This window comes from Solanum pennellii, chromosome 6 (genome assembly GCF_001406875.1).
Source record: "Solanum pennellii chromosome 6, SPENNV200".
NCBI lineage: Eukaryota > Viridiplantae > Streptophyta > Magnoliopsida > Solanales > Solanaceae > Solanum > Solanum pennellii.
This window is the reverse complement of record NC_028642.1, coordinates 25,603,524-25,609,826: the sequence shown is the minus strand read 5'-3', so window position 1 is coordinate 25,609,826 and position 6,303 is coordinate 25,603,524. Positions and strand designations below refer to the sequence as shown.

General features: G+C 31.1%; 1 long non-coding RNA gene across 1 annotated transcript; it reads left to right on the top strand.

The window, feature by feature from the left end:
* Positions 1–1,200: 1,200 nt before the first annotated feature.
* LOC107021478 lies at positions 1,201–3,341 on the top strand. Its single transcript, XR_001457034.2, has 2 exons — positions 1,201–1,779; positions 1,995–3,341. It is a non-coding gene; the product is annotated as an uncharacterized LOC107021478 (long non-coding RNA).
* The last annotated feature ends 2,962 nt before the right edge of the window (positions 3,342–6,303 follow it).

The window sequence follows — 6,303 nt, the reverse complement described above, 5'->3', positions numbered from 1 at the left end:
TTATTTTACGGAGTCAGATGCGGCCTTTACATTACAACAGCCCCGCCAGTCGAGGGACTCTACATTTTAAGTTATTTTACGCTGTCAGATGCAACCTTTATATTATAATAGCACCGCCAGCCAAGGTCCTCTACATCACAAGTTACTTTATCTACATCATAAAAGACATCAACAATTGTTTGAAAATCTAGAGTCTACTCTCTACATTACTATTTCAATTTATAATTTTTTAACCGCAACAAGTACTTTTCACCTTTTTACACCTTTGCAGGACAACACATTAAAATGAGGAACTCCCTCTCAGCAGCAAACTTGGGCTAGTTAGTGCAACGTCAAGCATCACTAGCTACATCAAGGATTCACTTTCAAAACTCAACTTGACTCGATTTTTGAAAGTTAAGATTTCAATCCTACTTATAGCTCTCTGAGGTCTCAGTTCATTATAACTCGACACTAGGGCATTTTTGAAAATTCATCCCTCTGCCATAGGTATTCTATAGGGATTACTACGAAGCATTTGTTATTTACATTCTTTAAGAACTATATCTCGTCCCTCACTTCGTGCTAATCTCTTCACACCTCACCACTAAAAAAATTTAATATTACCATAATTCGATACTGCGGCAAATTTTAATAATAATAGATGATTAATAATAATAATAACAATAATATGAGATTTTATAAGAATACAAAAAGATTTCTAATTTTTTAATTTACTTGAAAATTATTTCGTAAGTGTCAATTCTTATAAAGAATTAAATAAGTTATATATTACTACTTACTTTCTCATTTTTTTTTTAAAAAAATGCCATTCTTAAAAAATGAATCTAATTTTGTTTAAATGTAATTTCATTTTCTGAGAATAGATATTTTGCGTGTATTTTAAAATTAGAAAGCTTATTAATTAATGAGTTACTAATTTATATTAATTTAATTTAAATTAAATTTAAGTGTGACTAATTATATCAAATAAACAACTCTTGAAAAATTATTATTTTTAATTAAACAAATTATGACTATTTAATAAATAAGAGGTTATAATTTAAATGAATTTAATTTGAATAAAATTTGGCAATCCAAGTCTCTTTAAGATGTCAAATTGTGTATGCCACGTAGGCGAAAACATAAATTATATTTCTTTAGATTCAATCTCAACTCTACAACCGTCTGATAAAATAATCGGACATCAGAAATTAAATAAGACTTTTCAACCCTTTACAATGATAGTACTCCTATGCCGCCCTACACATCTTTTTCCAAAATCACGTTTCATCAAATTTCTACTTCCAAGACGCCAGTGACAGACCCTTCCCGTCAAAGGATAGACACTCTTTATTCCTTCTCCTCTTCCCCATACCTGTCGCTCCTTCGTCCCATCAAAGAACGGTCATGGACCGTTGGGAAACAACAATTTCCGGCAGTATGTCTCCCCATCACTCTTTTTCTGCTGAAAAGAGGCCTCTATGCCGCCTATGCCTTATCCCGAAGGTTCCAAAAATCTTAAAGTTGATGTTGATTCAATTTTAATTGCAGTCCTTTGCTCCTAGCAGTTTTTGGATTTCAAATCCGAATTTGCAGTCAGATGTTGCCTTTAAAAGGGCAAACGATATCCAGATGAAAAGGAAAGAAAAGGGAGGGGAATCACCAAAAAAACTTAAATCTAGAAAAAGATCAAGGAACATCCAAAAAAATAATCTGAATATTGTCCTTCTACGAGTTGTTGTTCGAGTTCAAAGTGATTTTTTGACGACAAATCTCTAGTTTGCTGCTCCAAGAAAGGTAATTTTGTCTCTTCTTACATTCCTTTATTTCAATGTGTTCATCACTGGATTAGAATCTGTTATTATGTGTATTTGACTCCCCTGTTTTCACCCTTGCCATTTCGTTTTCTTGTATGCCTATGGCAGTAGGTGTGAGTCGAGAATCAGTGGAGTTTTTTGAATGTTACATGTTGGTTATTATTTCATTAATTTGATTTCGTATTCATATAACAGGTCGAATAGATGCCTTGCTTTGCTCGCAATAGGCGTTATTACCTAGTCTCCACTTTGAGTATGGTAACTATGTCACCCAGTTTTATCACTGCTTGTTTAAATCCTGTCGGTCTATTATTTTGAACTCTTATTAGCCTAAACTCTTACAATTTGCTTATGTCCTCACCTAGCTCGAATGCTGGTCGCTTTTCTCTTGTATTTCAGCTACTTATATCAATTATGTAAACTCGAGTTAGAAACGGCTTTGAAAAGCATAAGACATGTCATATTGCTGCTTTCTAGTTCTGCAACACGATTTTATTAGACATTAGGCTGATTTTGTTCGTTCTCTATTGCTAAGTGTCATTCAAGTTTAGGCTGATGTTACATCTTATAAATTTGCTACATTATCTTGTTGTTTCGAGAGTTCGATTTCGCTTAAAGTTTGAAGAGTATCGATTCTAAACCTTGTCTGCTTCTTTGAACGTAACCATGTTTTGTTAGAAATTCCCTTTTGCTTAAGTATGACTGTAGGTTCATTTTTAGTATAATATTAATTTCATCTCTTATGTGAACCTTTTGTGGATGGTAGTTTTCTCATAACATACTACTCTTGCTAAATGTTGATGTAATGTTTACTGCTCCATTGACATCGTGTAGGACTATTCTCCCCCTACAAGCCATACCCTGTAAACTACAGTTCTCCCTAAAAATAGCGTTGAAACATTCACCTCCTTCAAGTGTTTTTTTTCTTAGATTTATCAACAATAACAAAAGAAAAAAAATGTTCTATTATGTTCATAAAGTGTTCATCAGCTAAAATGTATTCTCAAAGTTCTATAAATATGCCCTTACTTTATTTATTCTTTTCTTTTAAGTACAACTCTTTAAGCCCTTGTTTTCCTTAGTTGTGTTAGAACTCAACCAACGAAATAACAAATATATACATGTGAACCTGAGATATGGGAACTGCTGCAGCTTTTGCTAATTCTTTCTTTCATTATACATGTTCACTTGGGAGCGCATTTGGAGTTGTGATACGACTCCATTAATCTGTTGCAAATCAGATTTGTGCTCATCGATACATTATCAGCCCGTGTCTAGCAGCCTTTATCGCGTCAATAGCGTCCAACGATCCCTCCTCGTTCGAAGTTTCAATCTTTTTATATATACATGTGTTGTTATCTTTTGACTAACATTTACACATTCTTATTTCACACTTGTGTATATGCTTCCTTTATTTTGTTTGGCTTAACTAAGGGTGATGGTGAAGTATAGTTGTTCACCTCCACATCCCCCTAAATATTAGTTCATTATAGTTATTTAATTTGTAATATCATTTTCCAAAGTTTCACTTGTTACTTGATGCATTTTTTCCATCATGAGAACATACATTTTTTTTAAAAAAAAAAAAGAGGTCTTATTTGGGAATAATATTTTCACGCATTGTGAACTTATTTTCAGATATTTCTTTTTTACAATCAAGTATATAAAGTACAAGTTTTAGCAACTTAAAGTTTGATATTTTGGATCTCAAAAGCACATATTTAGGTGGTTCAAAGTGCAGATTTTAAAGTTAAATATATTTTGAGAATTTAAGAGTGGTATATCAAGTCCCAAAATGCAGTGTTTTGAGCTCAAAGAGTGCAATGTGATGAGCACCAAAGGTACAACGTTTTTGAGCTCAAAATGTAATTGGTTTGAGCACAAAAAATGCAGATTTTTGAAACTAATGATGCAGATATTCAGCTTAAAATTACTGATTTTTAGCTTTAAAGGGTGCAAATTTACATCACGTTTAGGGGCTTCAAGGTATAGGAATTCATGTATTAAAAAGTCACTACCTTGAAGACAAAAATATATACTTTTAGAACTTATAACAATAAGTACGTAAGTCGTTCGATAAGTCTTAATAGTTAGACCTACTTTATATTCTTTTGACATCACCTTTTTATGAAGAAATTATATTTACTATTATTACTATCTTTATATTACAAATTACATATCGCTAGAATATTTTAATCTCTTAACATGCTATTTTTTCAAGATTTTAGATATGTCAATGGGTTCAAAATACAAGGTATATTATATATATATGTGTGTCATTCACATAAAGGTATAAATTTTATATTATTTTTACATAATTTATCTTTTTTATCTAATATCACTTTTACAAATGATACTTATTTTATTTTAATAATTTATAAATTCATACAGTCTGATAGACACATTATTTTACTACATATTACATCCGACTATAATCTTATTTGTTTTATTTTCCTTTACGGCTCAATATATATATATATATATATATATATATAACACGACAAATTTTTTATATATTTTACACTCAACATTTATTTTTGATACATTTATATAGGTAATCTCTATTTTGTAAGCATTTAAAAATAGTTATACATTCTTAGTACATTTATTTATTTATTTATCACCGTATATTAAATATGTTGTACCTTGTACTTTACTCTTTATTAAACTAATTAATTAACTTATTATTGGATTTTACAAGCAAATAATAAACAAGTTTTTCTAATCATATTTTTCTAAATTGAGATTAAGGATTATCTTCGAATAGTTTTTGAGGGGTGCTTATCACTTTCCCCTCGAGTAACCAAAATCCTTACTCGGAATCTCATTAGTTTCACATATCAAAAAAAGAGTTTACATTGATATAAAAGAGGTTTTCCTAATATTTTCCTTAAATTTTAGGTAGTGACTCTAAAAATAAAATAGTATTTTTTTTTCAAAAATCAGAGTGTCAGGTTTATTATGTTGTGAATTGTTTTCGACCGGTTCGAAGATAGGGATGCGACAAGGTGCACAGCAGTGAATAATTCCATCGGCACAATTCTGATATAAGTAAGGCTCATCTGAAAAAAAAATTATTCAGATCATGCATCAACTTCTTCCTTAGGTTGAAAGTGAAATTCGACGGGACCAAATCACTTGCCAAATTGTTTGCGAGGTCTGTAAGAGAAGCAGCTAATACATGCTCACCTGGGAATGCATCATTAATTTCAGCCTTTTCCCCCAATTTGCACATAGCTTCATCCTCCAATCTAGACAAAGTTGTCGGCCACTTGATTATATCATTCACCTCAAAATCAAACTCTTGGAGTAATAATACCCATCTGATCAACCTTGGCATCGCATCCTTGTTTGCCATCAAGTACCTCAAAGTAGAATGGTCAGTATGCACTATGACCCTTTTGCTCAGTAAATAGGAGTGAAATTTCTTGAATGCAAACACCACAACCAGAAGTTCTTATTCAGCTACTGTGTAATTATTTTTGGCTTCATTCAGGGTTTACTCGCATAATATTTAGGGTGAAGGACACACCCAATTGTTGTCCGAAATAAGATTAATGACCCCAACGTCCAACCACTTGATGATCTCCTTTTAACTACTTCTTGCAAGGTGGATTCAACATTCTTTAGTGCTCAATACTAGGTTTGTGGTGTGACACGAGTTGTATTTTGTTCCCACAAAATACCGGGCTAAATCCTAATAATATCTTCAATAGCCCATCCAATGGCTCGGTTGAACATCTTCAAGGCCGTCATTAAAAACTCTACTTGTTACCCATTAAAATCTGCTGCAATATTCACCGGCTGAGTGTCATCTCTGCCAAAGAACACATACCTTAAATGCGGTGGCAGAGCCTTAAGCGCTAATTTCGCTGCTTCCACAATAGATTGTCTCTGTCACACCCCTTTTTAATTTTAAAACTTTAATTTTAAGTTTTTTGTTTGAAAGAAAAAATAATTTTTCCAATTAAAGTGACATTTTGAAAAAAAATAATTATTATTTAGTGTCGCCACTTGAAATTATGTTTTGGTGTTCCAAGTCACCTTATTTAAATCTCTAATCAAAAGGAAATTTGAATATATTTTTATTGGTCTGCGAACTAGAAATTCGGGTAAGGAATTTTGTTGACCGAGAGGAAGGTATTATGCACCCTCGAATCCCGTGATTCTAGCACGGTCGCTTTATTGACTTTAGTATGATTTTGACTTAATTTTGTGAATATTATATTATTTAACTTAATAATTAAAAACTTTTTACTTTATTCTCTTATTTATTTTAAATCTATTAAAAATCGTCTTATTTATTTTAAATTGATTGAAAATTGTTTTTTTATTTTCGATTGGTGTCTATTAATTCAAAATTTAAAACACTCATATTTGTTTTATTTATTATTTATTATACTTTATTTTTTTTAATTTTTGTATATATATATATATATATATATTTTTTTTTGTTATTATGAGTAGAATTTATATAGATATTGAATAGTTTTGAATTAGAATT